This window comes from Phallusia mammillata, chromosome 1 (assembly GCF_965637545.1).
Source record: "Phallusia mammillata chromosome 1, kaPhaMamm4.hap1.1, whole genome shotgun sequence".
Classification (NCBI taxonomy): domain Eukaryota; kingdom Metazoa; phylum Chordata; class Ascidiacea; order Phlebobranchia; family Ascidiidae; genus Phallusia; species Phallusia mammillata.
In genome coordinates this window covers 36,341,111-36,357,653 of record NC_137252.1, presented here as the reverse complement: position 1 = coordinate 36,357,653, position 16,543 = coordinate 36,341,111, and the positions used below count along the sequence as shown (strand labels likewise).

At 36.7% G+C, this 16,543-nt stretch overlaps 1 protein-coding gene and 1 long non-coding RNA gene across 5 annotated transcripts in view; one reads left to right on the top strand and one right to left on the bottom strand.

The window, feature by feature from the left end:
* The window catches only part of LOC145209193 (uncharacterized), a 57,217-nt gene that overhangs the window by 29,421 nt on the left and 11,253 nt on the right, over nt 1-16,543 (bottom strand). For 2 of the 4 annotated variants that reach the window (XM_080079460.1, XM_080079461.1), the window contains exons 10-11: nt 15,720-15,827; nt 7,331-7,523 (exon numbers count right to left, since the gene is read on the bottom strand). The gene's annotated coding sequence lies outside the window, so the exon portion shown is untranslated. Of the gene's footprint in view, nt 1-5,289; nt 7,524-14,051; nt 14,899-15,719; nt 15,828-16,543 lie in introns of those variants that run through there. The other 2 variants (XM_080079462.1, XM_080079463.1) reach the window with 2 other exon arrangements.
* On the top strand, nt 4,426-5,063 carry LOC145209198 (uncharacterized). Its single transcript, XR_013855029.1, has 2 exons — nt 4,426-4,690; nt 4,805-5,063. It is a non-coding gene; the product is annotated as an uncharacterized LOC145209198 (long non-coding RNA).

Here is a 16,543-nt window from a genome sequence, read left to right as displayed (position 1 = left end):
AAGTCGCTCACACCTAAACGCATGTACAGTATAGTGCATAATGTTCAGAACAAAAAAAATACATTCCGCGCCTAATATTTTTCTATAAATTGGCACAAATGTGCGTTAGAGCAAGTAGTTTCGACTCGTAAAGCCCAATTTGTGGTCTCTTTTCGTATTTGCCAACGAAATGACTTTTACCGATGTATGGTCGCACTCGCAAATGTCGCTCACACCTAAACGCATGTACAGTATAGTGCATAATGTTCAGAACAAAATAAAAATACATTCCGCGCCTAATATTTTTCTATAAATTGGCACAGATGTGTGTTAGAGCAAGTAGTTTCGACTCGTAAAGCCCAATTTGTGGTCTCTTTTCGTATTTGCCAACGAAATTACTTTTACCGATGTATGGTCGCACTCGAAAATGTCGCTCACACCTAAACGCATGTACAGTACTATAGTGCATAATGTTCAGAACAAAACAAAATACATTCCGCTCCTAATATTTTTCTATAAATTGGCACAGATGTGTGTTAGAGCAAGTAGTTTCGACTCGTAAAGCCCAATTTGTGGTCTCTTTTCGTATTTGCCAACGAAATGACTTTTACCGATGTATGGTCGCAAAAGTCGCTCACACCTAAACGCATGTACAGTATAGTGCATAATGTTCAGAACAAAAAAAATACATTCCGCGCCTAATATTTTTCTATAAATTGGCACAGATGTGTGTTAGAGCAAGTGGTTTCGACTCGTAAAGCCCAATTTGTGGTCTCTTTTCGTATTTGACAACGAAAAGACCTTTACCGATGTATGGTCGCACTCGAAAATGTCGCTCACACCTAAACACATGTACAGTATAGTGCATAATGTTCAGAACAAAATAAAACTACATTCCGCGCCTAATATTTTTCTATAAATTGGCACAGATGTGTGTTAGAGCAAGTAGTTTCAACTCGTAAAGCCCAAATGTTGTAAAATTCTGAGCGACGACCCTGCTCGCTAGAATTGTACCAGACAAGATTGCCTTCAGAGTCCTTTATCTGCTACATTTAATTAGCCGGTATTGGTTGCAAGCCACTACACCACGTCAAGGTTCCGGCAATTGTAGTGGTTTTATTTTACAGATAAAATCCTCATTTTGGCCAAAACAAAACGAGGCAAAAAAACTGTTATTACGAACAGAATAAACCCAATAATTACAATAATTAAACATTACTCGTTTGTTAGTGATGCAAATGACTTTTGTACAATCAGTTTTAACCTTTTCTGGACTTAGGTGGGGTATATTAAATTTGATCTTGATCGCATCCAATTTTACTGCTTGCATCGTGGTGTGTTAAACTGTCAGTTTTCATCACAAAATATGTGATTGCTTCCATGTTTAAAACATGGGTGAAGAAAAAAGGTATATCTAAGGTTTTAGTGTACAATAATAACTTGTCAAGTACGGAGTGCTTAACAACAAACTGAGGTCTTATGCGTCTTCCCTGGAACGTTTGCCGAATGACTTGATCTCCAATCAGTTGTTGTCGCAGACGAAGGTCGCAAAAGTAATAGTCAATAAATCGCAATAGATCTGTCATGCAATTTGGAGTCAAACTGGTTTTATCTATTGTAAATTGTGCATTGTAACCTCTCAAACGCTGTCTGTATCCCTTACTAAATAAACACAAACGATAACAATCAGGTCTGCTTCGGGCCTGTTCGGGTGTTGTGGAAATTAGATCTGATATATTGTTGGTAATATATTCATAAACTACTTTTTGTTGCCCAGAAAAACTGTGAAGACCAGAAATTTGAACACCATTTAGCTCCAAATCAGTGTCTTTGTAAATAATTCGTTCCGAAGATTTAATGGCATTTTGGTCAATTCGGCGGCGCTTTCTGCGAACTACCTTCACTGGTTGGTGTTTAGCAACAGGGGTGGTAATAATATCGGTTTTAGTTTTTTTGTAGTAAAAAATACAACTTCCAGTTAAAACGCTATTCTGTATATCTGCCCACGTCCTTTGTCTCACTGTATCGTCATCAAACTCCATTGCACCGCATTCATTAAATTTGTAGGCAACGTAGTGACCAGAATCAACATCCAAACCAACATGAACCACAACTGACGCTAAAGTATACGTGACTTTTTTAGTATCAGAGCAAAATGACAACAATCGATCGAGTATTACACGCTTGCAACTCTTCGAACCACCTAAGTTTCTGTGCAACACAATACATAAAATGTCGGAAGCGGATGCAATATGTGAGACCACAAATTGGGCTTTACGAGTCGAAACTACTTGCTCTAACACACATCTGTGCCAATTTATAGAAAAATATTAGGCGCGGAATGTATTTTTATTTTGTTCTGAACATTATGCACTATACTGTATATGCGTTAAGGTGTGAGCGACATTTGCGAGTGTGACCATAGATCGGTAAAAGTCACTTCGTTGGCAAATACGAAAAGAGACCATAAATTGGGCTTTACGAGTCGAAACTACTTGCTCTAACACACATCTGTGCCAATTTATAGAAAAATATTAGGCGCGGAATGTATTTTTATTTTGTTCTGAACATTATGCACTATATACTGTACATGCGTTTAAGTGTGAGCGACATTTGCGAGTGCGACCACACATCGGTAAAAGTATTTTCGTTGGCAAATACGAAAAGAGACCATAAATTGGGCTTTACGAGTCGAAACTACTTGCTCTAACACACATCTGTGCCAATTTATAAAAAAATATTAGGCGCGGAATGTATTTTTATTTTGTTCTGAACATTATGCACTATACTGTATATGCGTTTAGGTGTGAGCGACATTTGCGAGTGTGACCATACATCGGTAAAAGTCATTTCGTTGGCAAATACGAAAAGAGACCATAAATTGGGCTTGACGAGTCGAAACTACTTGCTCTAACGCACATTTGTGCCAATTTATAGAAAAATATTAGGCGCGGAATGTATTTTTTTTGTTCTGAACATTATGCACTATACTGTACATGCGTTTAGGTGTGAGCGACTTTTGCGACCATACATCGGTAAAAGTCATTTCGTTGGCAAATACGAAAAGAGACCACAAATTGGGCTTTACGAGTCGAAACTACTTGCTCTAACACACATCTGTGCCAATTTATAGAAAAATATTAGGCGCGAAATGTATTCTTATTTTGTTCTGAACATTATGCACTATACTGTACATGCGTTTAGGTGTGAGCAACATTTGCGAGTGCGACCATACATCGGTAAAAGTCATTTCGTTGGCAAACACGAAAAGAGACCACAAATTGGGCTTTACGAGTCGAAACTACTTGCTCTAACGCACATTTGTGCCAATTTATAGAAAAATATTAGGCGCGGAATGTATTTTTTTTGTTCTGAACATTATGCACTATACTGTACATGCGTTTAGGTGTGAGCGACTTTTGCGACCATACATCGGTAAAAGTCATTTCGTTGGCAAATACGAAAAGAGACCACAAATTGGGCTTTACGAGTCGAAACTACTTGCTCTAACACACATCTGTGCCAATTTATAGAAAAATATTAGGCGCGAAATGTATTCTTATTTTGTTCTGAACATTATGCACTATACTGTACATGCGTTTAGGTGTGAGCAACATTTGCGAGTGCGACCATACATCGGTAAAAGTCATTTCGTTGGCAAACACGAAAAGAGACCACAAATTGGGCTTTACGAGTCGAAACTACTTGCTCTAACGCACATTTGTGCCAATTTATAGAAAAATATTAGGCGCGGAATGTATTTTTATTTTGTTCTGAACATTATGCACTATACTGTATATGCGTTTAGGTGTGAGCGACATTTTCGAGTGCGACCATACATCGGCAAAAGTCATTTCGTTGGCAAATACGAAAAGAGACCACAAATTGGGCTTTACGAGTCGAAACTACTTGCTCTAACACACATCTGTGCCAATTTATAGAAAAATATTAGGCGCGGAATGTATTTTTATTTTGTTCTGAACATTGGACCCTATACTGTACATGCGTTTAGGTGTGAGCGACTTTTGCGACCATACATCGGTAAAAGTCATTTCGTTGGCAAATACGAAAAGAGACCATAAATTGGGCTTTACGAGTCGAAACTACTTGCTCTAACACACATCTGTGCCAATTTATAGAAAAATATTAGGCGCGGAATGTATTTTTATTTTGTTCTAAACATTGGACACTATGCATTTAATCCAGTGTCACTCATGCGTGACGAGAACAATGAGTCGGCCTTCCTGGTTATAGTGTTCGTTGAATATACCCTATCTACACGTTTGTGTATGGGACGTTTTCTCCCATACCTCACAATGTCGTTATTAGTACTTACCTGGACCACGTTTGCGTTTTGTTTGAAAAAAATTAAAAAATTTTTTGGAAACTACACGCAGTGATGCGTAACGCTCATTAACAATTTTTGTACTTCGCATTTCGGCGAAATGATAATGGTTATTTTGATGTGTCTAAAGTAAATTTTTGGACTTAAGCTAAATCGACTCTCCTAAAGCACACAATTTAAAAAATTCTATGATGCAAGTTTTTTTGTCAAGTGATAGTGGTATGTTAGTACCTTGTAAAAGAATAAAGTTGCAAACTTAAGCTAATTTTAATTCCAGATTGATTTAAGTTGCACCATGCTGGTGGGGTGAGTTGTTACAAGGTGTCCCACATCTGGAACAATGATTATCATATGGGCCTGAGAAAGGTAATACTCAACTTTTGTAAATAAATAATGTGCTTAAAATGTTGTTTGGTGACAATATGTTGTTATTGCAAGCTCTTTACTTTCTTAAAAGTTAATTATGTGTGTAAAATCCAGGTTTTGGACCAAGTTTGAAAACTTACTACTATATCGAGGACAAGAAACTGTAAGGACTAAAGGATGTCATTCATACCATGGTTAAAGTTATGTCAAAAGTTAAAGTTTGTAAATTCATTGACATAAAGTACTTTAAAATGAATTTGATTGTAAACTGTGTTGTGTTCGTTCTATAAACCCTTTGATCTGTTTTGTTTTTTTAATAATTAACATGATTTGTGACATACAATGATACTTGATATTACAATACCTCATTGTACATGCAAGCTTGTGATGTGACTTCTATTTTATGAAAGAACTTAAATGTTGGTGCAAAACAAGATACTTGATATTGCAACCATTCCAAAAAGTTTACTTTTGGACTCTAAACAATTGTTTTGTTCACTTCCGAAACAAAGATGTCACCAATTTAGCAAATTTGGATTGGAATTTCTTAATCGTGATGAACAAAATTGTTTTAATTGATTATAACTCAAAATAAATAGTTAAGATGAGTAAAAGTGGTTTTATTATATTTATGTTACAAAACACACAATAAAAGAAAAAGAAATTGTCACATTTGTGGATGTGGAAACCTCCTTAGAGTACTGTAACAACTCACCCCCACCATGGGGTGAGTTGTTACAACAGAGCATCAACCATAAAACATGAAATATTTTTTTTACAAGTACCAATTAATTTTGTTGGTAACATGTTTACTAGACTTAGGGGCATATCAAACTTCATACAAAAAATCAGGATGATCTGAATAATAATTTAACCCAAAAATTGCAGCGAAACAAATTTTGTAACAACCCACCCCACTCTCCCCTAACTGAAATATCGTGGTAAAGCTTTTGTAATTGGGGGAAATTATTCTGCCAGAATGACACTGGTCATTTTTTCGCAAGTTTGTTTCTAAACAGATGATTGATGGCGAAAGGATATATTTTCACAATGGTATAATTAAATTGTTTCGCTTACTATTTCCTGTGATCGAATATTAACTAAATTTTAGGTTTCACTGAGGCATAAAATTAGTTTTTTTAAATCACTTTGGCAACAAAAGGTTGCATCATATTTTCATTCTTGTGCCAATGGAACGTTACTTTCATATCATGGTTTGAAAATTGGCAAAATGTTTAAAACTAAACACTGATATCAGATTTGCCAAACTCATGAAATATTACGTCACATTAGTTAGATTCAGAAATCTTTACAAACAAATTTTCACACATATGTTCGAAACATAGGCGTCGATTTTTTAGCATAGATTTTCTTTTCTGGGGTGGCAAAATTTGGTCAGGTAGTTTCTTACGTAATCAAACCACACTACGATACACGTTAAGGTTTGTAGATGGCATTTCGCGGATATTGGCAGGGTATAAACACGTACATAACTCCGTACTCAATCTTGCTTAACTTGGGCGCAACTAAGAAAGTCATGTCATAAATCGTCCGTCTAGTTGTGTAGTTATGATGTCACAATGCGTAAGTGATGTAATCACAGCAGTGTACTGGTTAGTGGCGAGAAAAGTGTATCTCGTGCTGAGTAGCGTTATTTAACCGAAGTAGTGTGGTTCAGAAGGTAACACAACGCAGAAAACGCAACGTGGCATGTGACACACCAGCAGAGATCTGTAAATTAATCTTACATGTTCAATTTTGCAAAGGTTTTGAATCGGCACGAAAATTTGCGCACATGGATGGCCGCTGCAATTAAATTTTCCGTGCATGGAAATGGAACACTCTATGTAACAATATAATCCCCAACCGCTAATAAACATCCAAAACACATAAAAACGTGAAATTTTGCCATTGTTACGTCTTGTTCAGACTTGCTCTGGAGAAGCAAACTTGACGAAAATCACTGAAGCGAGTAGCGCAAAATGGGTTTTCCCCATGCGTTGTTCAAAAACAACAAGACATTTCACATAGCTTGCTTTGCACATGCTCGAAATATACCGACCATTCGAAAGAGCGCATGTAAATGAAATAAACGCATATCTTTAATGCACGTATATAAATTCGGCCAGGTAATTTCTGGGGTGGCAGCATAGCTATTTTATAATGGCTGCCACCCCAGAGATTTTTAGTGGGGTGGCCGCCACCCCTGCCACCCCGGGAATCGACGCCTATGGTTGGAAACTCTAAATATGCAATTATTGCCCAAGTTCATGCTGCATTTAAAAATAACAGATTTTTGTTGGTACCACTTTGCATGAATTTGTCATTTGAAGCGTGACCGAATTTCCAAACAAAATCGACAAAATTCACAATTAGGGTCTTGACAAATAAAACATTTTGTTAGCCATCAACATGTGTTTTACGGATTCGATTGATCTAATGTTGGAATCAATCTCTACCTGTCTTATCAAGTTAAAACGTAAACACACTTGAAACAAACAAACAACACAAAACAACACTGACCAAGGTAAAAAAAACATTATTCAAGACATGCAACTGATTTTGTGCACAAAACAAAACACACAAACAATTGTCCAGTGCAAAATTACATTTTTTTAGAAAATATTCACTTAGAAATACCGGTATTGTCCAGTATATCTTCCTTGAGTTGCTGAAACTAAGAATGGAAATGAAAAATATTTTCCATTCTCAGTTATTTAAGAACATGAATAGTGAATGGTGATTGTCTGTACATGAATGGTGATTGTCTGTTGAACAGGAACTGTTGAAGTGTCCAATAATGTTCAGTTCAAACACATGTCTTCTCTTCGTTCTGCAGAACACAACTTGTATTAACACTATTTTAGCAATATTACTGTCTGTCAAAAACACACAACAGATAGGTTTGAGAAATTTTAATGACTGAAGTTGCAGCTTACAAATGTAACTTGTCCAAACTATTTTATGCATACACTTGCTCATGAAGATTTGTTACCAGGTCAAACATAAACAACACAGTATTATATGCTAGTTGCAAGAAACAAAAAATGTGTACCCTTTAAGCACAATCAAAAATAATTGGAATGATTTCATGGCAAAAAAAAGTTGATTAACTCATTGTCATGATGACGAATCAGTAAAAAAAAACTTTTATGGCAAAACGCTTTCCAGTTTAAGGTCCTAAGACAAAAACAAGCAGGTCATGTACCTTATCAGTCACAAGTAAAATAATTCATCAGAAATATCAATCGTCTAAAACCACGCCCCAAATCTGTTTCCTATGCTTCTTCAAATAGCTGTGAAAGTCATTATTTGGCCGATTAAGGCAAAATTTTGAATACTAAACGAGTAAACTACTGCAAACAATTGTTTGAAATTTCAGCGCATTAGGGCTTGTATTTCTGGCCTAACACCAAAAAAGATTATTTCGGGATTTAAGGGGTGACGATTACTTCGGGGTTAAAGGGGTAAAAAATGGGTAAATCCAATAAAAAATTAAAAAATTATTTAGAATACCTTACATTGCACCAACCAACAAAGCATGAAACTCTTAGATCATCTACTTTCCAACCAACAAAGCATGAAACTCTTAGATCATGTACTTTAGTCAGTACAGCCGTTTTCAAAATTTTACATTTTGGGGGCTTGTGGGTGAACCGCTGGATCATTTGGGGTCAAACTTTAAGAGGATCAGGTTTTAAACAATAGCTAACATCTGTGTAAATTTGAATAAATTTAAAGCACTCTTTCTTGACCAAACGCGTTTGACAAACCAGCGTTAGACAGAAATGAATATTTCGGGGTTTAAGGGGTAAAAATGGGTAAATCCTGTTAAAAGTTAGAAAATTCTTTAGAAAACCTCACATTGCACCAACCAACAGAGCACATAACTCCTAGATGATGTACTTTAGTCAGTACAGCCGTTTTAAAAAATTTACATTTTGGGGGCCTGCGGGTGAACCGCTGGGTCATTCGGGGTCAAACTTCAGGAGGATCAAATTTGGATTAATATGTAACATCTGTCCAAATTTTAATGAATTTGGAGCACTCTTTCTTGACCAAACGCGTTTAACAAACCAGCGTTAGACAGAAAAAAGAAAAAAAAAATCATAGAAGGGACCCATAATAAAAGGTCCTTCATAGAAGGGGACCCATAATAAAAGGTTTATCGACACTCGTGTAGGCCGCATAGACTATTTCCCAGGCCAAGGACAGTGATGTTCAAACTTTTTGACTTACAGAATGGTCGTTTTGCTATTTCCTCGTAGTTTGTAGGACTTACGGTCCAAGCTAATTAAAATTCCTCACTACATTTTCATCTTCACTACAACATTCAGGATTTATTTAACCTAGAAATTGCTGAACCTGGAGTTTTTGGTAGTCCTATGGAAATCGCTTTATGTACCACTATGGGACCATGGGTCTTGTTTGAAAACCGCTGCCCTGGAAATAATCAAAAAATAATCTGCAATAAAATCAAAAATACGTTTCTGTCTATTTCTTTCAGCGCCTGGTGCAGTCGGTTATATCAACATCTTAAAAATGTATTTTGCCATCGAAAGTCGCACTTAGTGCCCTGAAAGGCCGCATGTGGCCTTTAGGCCGCAGGTTCCCCACCCCTGAACTAGGCTATACGTGTGGAAACAAAGAAAACCGTTAAAGTAGGACACACAAGGTTGGTAGTTATGTCGTAACAATGGACGTATGGTGCAATGGTAACAACGTCGGGAAAGGGCCGTATGTTGCCCACCCCTATTCTACATAAACATAAAGTTTCTCAGAAAATTTACTGGAGTTATCTTAGGGAGCTGTTCAATATTGCAAGGACAGCATATTTGAATGGAGACAAGAAAAAATCCAAAATTGCACATGCCCCAGATTGGAAAGTTTTTTTTTGCGCGGAGGATATTTTTTTCGTCAAAATAATTGCGCAGATTGATAGACTTTTGATTGACAGGTGGATTTAACGATTAGCGCACTTTGCATGTAGCGCTTGCAACACTATCTGACAAAAAGAACACATGATAAACATTACAAAACTTCAGTTTTGCTCTATTGCACACGCAGCGTTTCGCTAAACTCTACAAATTATCATTTTCATAACGATTCAAACATTTTTGTGCTGTTACATTTCTTTCTTATGAAGTAATTTGAGAATGCTAAACTACCCTAAATTATTATTTGTCACACAGAAAACATTATTTTATGTAACTTGCCTAGCCGGCAGTCACTTTAATGTCATAACTACGTCCTAAAAATACTGATAAATGTACTTTTAAAGACTACGTTAGCGAATTATAAATGTTATTGCAAGCGTGACGATCGGTAAGTTACGATGCGCTTGACTGATTTACGTGGATTATTTGCGGTTTGTGACGACATAGAACTTCATTGTGCAACGTAAATCTAAAATTTTATCGAAAGTTTATTGAAGTTATCTGTGGAAGCTGTGCTAAGCTGCGCGGACCACTTTTTTGCGCGGATTACACGTCAAAAGCCTAAATTTGCACGGATTACAAGGGAAAATCCAAAATATTGCGCGGAGGATTTATCCTTTAGGGCAGGGGTGGGGAACCTACTTAGAGTCGCGGGCCGCATGAATTGCACAACATTTTCGGGTGAGCCAAATACTTTTTTTAATTTCAAATTCCATGTAAAATACCCAAAGCACACAAGTGGTTTCACATTTCATCGATACAGATTTGATATCTTCTTTGCTGCTACATGTTCAAATAAAGGCATACAGGTTTATCACTTATTTTGACTAAAAAGTAAGTGTTTGACCATTCTTTCTTGAACACCCTAGCATGATTATCCCGATCTGTCATTTTTTCCGAGAAATATTTGAAATAACAATTTAGGGATCCACACTAATAGCTCTAAAATGAATTTAAAACTAACATCACATGGCAAATAATTTGTTACTGAGAGGCAATCGAGTGACTGTTACGTCACAAATAGAGCAAGTGGTTGAATGTGTGGCAATTTTAATAAGTTTGGTGTCACAAAGTGGGAAGATTAGCAATAATGTCGAAGTCGTTATATTTGTACATAAACATTTCATTGCTTTTTTATGCTATGTTGTATACTGTTCTTGAACAAAATTGTGACCGGGGCCACACTAAAAAGGCAAGCGGGCCGCATGTGGCCCGCGGGCCGCAGGTTCCCCACCCCTGCTTCAGGCCATTCTTTCCAATCTGGCACATGCCATTTCTAACCACACACAAATTGGATATATAATTCATCTGTGTGGTACTGTTCCAAGGCTAACAGCTAAAGCAGCAGAAAACTTCTGCACACAGACCTACCTTTCAGATGCTGAATGTTGTTTCAAAGCCTTGAATGAAAAAGAAAAACTGCCTGAGCCTTTTAAGCCCATCACCTCCATCTAGAGCAGGGGCGGGCAACTTCTCCAGTCGGCGGGCCTGATATGGGAAAATGAAGTACTTGGCGGGCCGGATTCCTGAATCGATACATTAATCGCGTTTTTATCCAGTGATTTAAAATGGATTTTTGACCACCTAAACCAGAGGTGGGGAAACTTTCCTAAACCAAATACAATCAAGTACGTCACAATTACAATACAGTCCAAACAATCTAACTGATATAACATAAATTTATTCACCACAGCAAATTTAATTCATACACCACCGACTTAGATACTGCTGAAGCACCAACTAGGCTACACTTGTGAAAACAAAGGAAACCGTGAAAGCAGGCCAAACACAAGGTTGGCAGTTATGTCGTAACAATGGACGTGTGGTGCAATGGTAACAACGGTGGGAAAGTTTGTTGCTATTGGGGAGCGTTACTGTCCGTTGCAACTATAATTTGACGTAGTAAGCAAGTAGTGGGGAATTGCGGCAGACTGTGGCCGCAGGCCACATTATCATGTAAGACCAGAAACTGTCTGCGGGCCGCACAAAATTACGTCGCGGGCCGGATCCGGCCCGCGGGCCGTATGTTGCCCGCCCCTGATCTAGAGTGATATGAGGTAGGTGACAGGCAAAACAAAAATAGCACCCAGTCTTGTCATAATTTGGGCTGGAGTAGAAGACATGTTTTGGATTTCATTCTCTCTGTTGCAATTCAGATCTTGGCAATTAATTGAATATTAATCCTCTAGAAACCCCACAAAACATAAGGTACAAGTTAAAATTCGTACAAGGCGGGAAAGTTTCTTAGTAAACTGTAAAACTGGGTCATCGAAAGACAACGTTTCGAACTTAAATTAAAACTCAAACTTTTGGACTATTATTTCAAAACCAAGTTACCAAACGATTTTGTCTTTAAGCTTCATAAATCTGCGACAAAACGACCAAAAACAGTCTCAATCAACTTTGAAGATAAAAAATTTCGCCATGTCTGTTTACAAACTGCTGATTAATGACGCAATGTTTATTTTCACAGTTGTTCAATAAATATGTTTTGTGCTCAATATTTTTCGAAAATAAATGCACATTAACGAACTCCTTAACTGTGGGTTCCATCGAGGCGAAAAAGTATAACTTTTAATTCAATTTTGTATCAAAAAGACGCATCCTACTATCGTTCTTGGGCCAAGGAAACGTTACTTCTCTATTTGAGTTTGCATTCGGCAAACGGTCATCGCGCGGTCAATTTCTAATAAAAATAGTTTATTACCAATTGATTGGCCTAAAACAAAACCGGAGATAGCCAGCAATAGCTCAATTTCGGCACTGGAAACCAAAGTCTATAGTCTATAGAATTTCTATGACTCTGCTGGAAACTTCTGGAAAAATGTTACGTCATATCTAAACACTGAAATCATATTTGCCAAACTTATGAATTATTGCGTCACGTTAATTATGGGTCCCCTTTTTTTTTTTTTTTTTTTCTTTTTTTTTTTTTTCTTCCCTGAAGTTTGTCCACCCCATTTTGCCATGAAATCTTTGGTGAATTTAGATGAAACTTTCACAGATGGTAGATATGGTTGTGCAGATGTGCCATCTGCTTCGTTTGTCATGACAACCCCAGTATTTACCCCGCTAGCCCCCAAAATGTAAAATGTTGTTGGTGCGCACCACAAACGTTAGTTTTCTGCTAGCCATCAAAGTGTAAAATGTTGTTGGTGCGCACCACAAATGTTAGTTTTCTGAGGTGTTATAAAGGCAACCAGACATTTGTTACCAGTGTTTGTGGTTTGTTCGAGGATGTTTTGCAGTTGACACTTAACAGCCTTATGACGTCAGAAGCATTGACGAATGTTGCTAATAACACCTCTAGTGGTCAAAATGTTAAACATTGTCAGAATTGGATAAAATTTTACATGACTGTTGATTGGGTCTTTGTGGTTTCATATTTTATACTTTTGGGTTTTAAACCCCATCAGTTACCCCACTAACCCCTAAAATGGGTGAGTGTTTTAAACGCTGTCGGAATTAGATGAAATTTTGACAGCTTGTATAAATTGTCATTTTTAGGTTTCAATTGTTGTGTTTAACCCTGTAGCCCCAATATTTACCCCTCTAGCCCCCTAAAAGGGTGAATTTGTTAAACATTGTCCGAATTGGATGAAATTTGGACAGCTTATAGAGTGTGCTACTTATAGTTGTTGTTTGTTATGTTCAACTTTGTCGCCCCAACATTTACCCCACTAGCCCCCCAAAATGGGTCAATTTTTTAACAATGTCAGAATTAAATGAAATTTGGACAGCTTGTAGAGTGTGCATTTATAGGTGTATAATGTTGTGTTTTACCCTGTTGCCCCAGCATTTACCCCACTAGCCCCCCAAAATGGTTCAATTTTTCAAACTATGTCTGAATTAAATGAAATTTGGAGAGCTTGTACAGTGCAATATTTATAGGTGTTAATTGTTGGGTTCAACCCTGTAGCTCTATCATTTACTCCACTAGCCCCCAACAGTCACGTGCAATTCGCGCTGATTTGTGTTATAGGAGCTGATTGTTGTGTTTTAGCCTATTTTCTCATTGTTTAACACTTTTTTTCTCAGATAGACCATAAAATAGAAAAACCTTCAAAAATGTATAAATGGACTGAATTTGAATAGTTTGTTCTCCATATAGCATATTTATTCAGGCACAGTACCGATCACTGTGTTTTACCTTACAACACCCGACTTTCTCATGGTTATCTCTTGAAATGTATTATTTACAACTTTGCATGTGTGGGGGACCCATGAGTTTTTGCTTGCAGAAACAGCCAAGGTTATAAAAGACAATGGATGATATGGGACCTAATATAAAATTAGTGTAGAAAATATGTGTTATAGTGTATATGCAAGGGCAATATGTGCTAAGCCACCCTTCTAGTTAGATTCTATAAACTCTACAAAAACAACTGCGTTCAATTAAAACACGAAATATTATTATTACTCCTAAAATGCAATTTTTGCCCTAGTTCAAGCCACATTTATTAACAAGAGCTTTTTTTAATGGTATCACTTTTCATGACATTGTCATTAATGCGTGACCAAATTTCCACAAAAAGCTTGTAAACAAACATTTTTGACAAATCTCAACGGTTACATGTGATTTTTTGGACTCCTTTTGTTCTATGTTTAAATCAATATCTGTCAGCCTTCTCAAGTAACAACGCAAACATAATAAAGAGATACTTTACAAAATGCAAAACAACACGGACCAATCTAGAAGAAAACTTTCTTTACGTCAAAAACATGCAACAGATTTTGAACACATGCGAAAATATACAAAATAGGATCAACTAAAATAAGACTGGAAGCATGCCTACAACAAAACACATCATCTATTAAAACTATTTCAGCAACCTTACTGTCTGTGGCGATGGAATGTCAAATATTTTCAAGCAGGCAGATTTGTGAAATCAAGGGACACACTAATGAACATATACAGCAATTAGGCTACAAATACAAAGTAGAAACAACAATCGGTGCTGAAAGGATAGGGGTTTGTATCACCATAAGTTAGCCTGTTTGAATCAAAACATAAAATGGCAGCTTGAATTTAAATGTAACATGTCTTATCAAATGTTAACTTCTGGGACCATCACATTAACCCAGAAATGAAAAACAGAAAGACACAATCCCAGTACTATACACATATGTGGCTTAAATAGTGTAAATTTGTAAAGTATATTTTATGATGGGCTTCAATCAAACAGGTTGCACAAAGAAAATAATCCATTAGTAAATACAAGCTATGACTCAAATGTTGGTATGAATGTGTCTTTCTGCTACTTTGCAAGCCTGAAATAAGAATACAAAAAGACATTCAGAAATGAAATCAAAGTTCAAAATGTATATGTGGCTTTGCCAAGCATATACTGGTCAAAAATATTTAAGGGTCAGAAAAACACTTGTCCATGAAAATTTGTTACCAGATCAAACATAAACAGCACAGCAATGTGGGCTAGTCATAGCAACAAATTATGTATGCCATTCTAGTCTATCCTCCCTGGTTCCAAACATTTCATGATGACAAAAACTCACTATCATGGTAATTAATCAATTGCAAAAAAGTTAAAACCAAAAACATTGCTTTTTTAATGTCCTTATAGACCAAAGTAAATACTAGGGATTGGACGCGCTGAGCCAGAACCAGAGTACTTGGTACCAAGAACAGTTTATTTTGGTGCTTGGTGCTCGGCCAAGCAGTTGCACAATCTCAACCGAGCATTAAATTTGTATATATATACCAATGTATATAAAACTAGTGTTCGAAAGCATATCCAAGTTCAAAAATCAATGTTTTATTAAATGTTTATATGGTGGAAAAACGCGTATTTCTGGGGCCTGTGCAGCTTAATACAAGCAGGTGACAAAAGGACCTTGGAAACTCACAAAACTAGTGTGGAATTAAAAATGTTTGTGACAACACAAAGCACCGAGCATGCTCGCTGAGCACCGAGCATTAAACATGCCAAAGACAAGCCAAAAAGTCAACCAGTAATTTCATGTCTGATTTAAACAGCTGTGTATTAAAAAAGAGCATGCTACTACCAGCTATGTAGTGTATACATTAAAATCACAAAACATAAAAGTTAACATATAACCTTGCATTTAAATACCTCATTAAAAGCTGCTGTGTTGTCTTCTGCAAAAAATAATGTCCAGCAGTTTAGATTTCTGATTGGAATTACAAGTATCTCATCTGCAGGTCAGCCAATAACTTAAACCTAAAAGATAAATAGCAAATTATAATTATAATCAAATCATAGCACTCTATGCATTTGATCCTATATTTGTTTTGTGTACTTTATAGCAGTGGTCTTCAACCTGTGGGTCGCCTAAACTTTTTCTGGGGTCGCTATAAATTTAATTTATTGGCGTTAAATTATCACCAAAAAATAATGGACTTTTTTTAGTTCGCAACCTTTGCTAAAGTACAGCTTGGACACAAGTTGTTCAACCCATTGTTACGTGATAGAGCCCCATAAAAGACATATTGTGTCCAAAATAATACAGCGGGTTCAGGGAAAAATACATAAATTTACTGATTTCTGTCAACTGGTGAGCTTTAACGCGAATTAGGTTGGCCAAATTAAATAAAACTTATGGGTTTTATCATTTGAGCGTGATACTGCACACTGAATGCTAAGATTTAAAGTCTACTTGAAAATTGGGCGGACATATTTACACTCGGCATTCCTTGAAACATTTTTCCACTACCGGAAAAAATGGGGTCGCATGTAAACACTGATTTAATTTTCCTTTAAATTGGGGTCGCCTTTAAAAAAGGTTGAAGACCACTGCTTTATAGCATAAGATGACAAAATGTGTGCCACAACCCATTGTCAGGCTGTGGGAATAAAAAACAGAACATGACTGTTATTTACTACACTTAGCCATAGATGACAGCATTTATTGCCTATGAAATAACCCAATACATCTA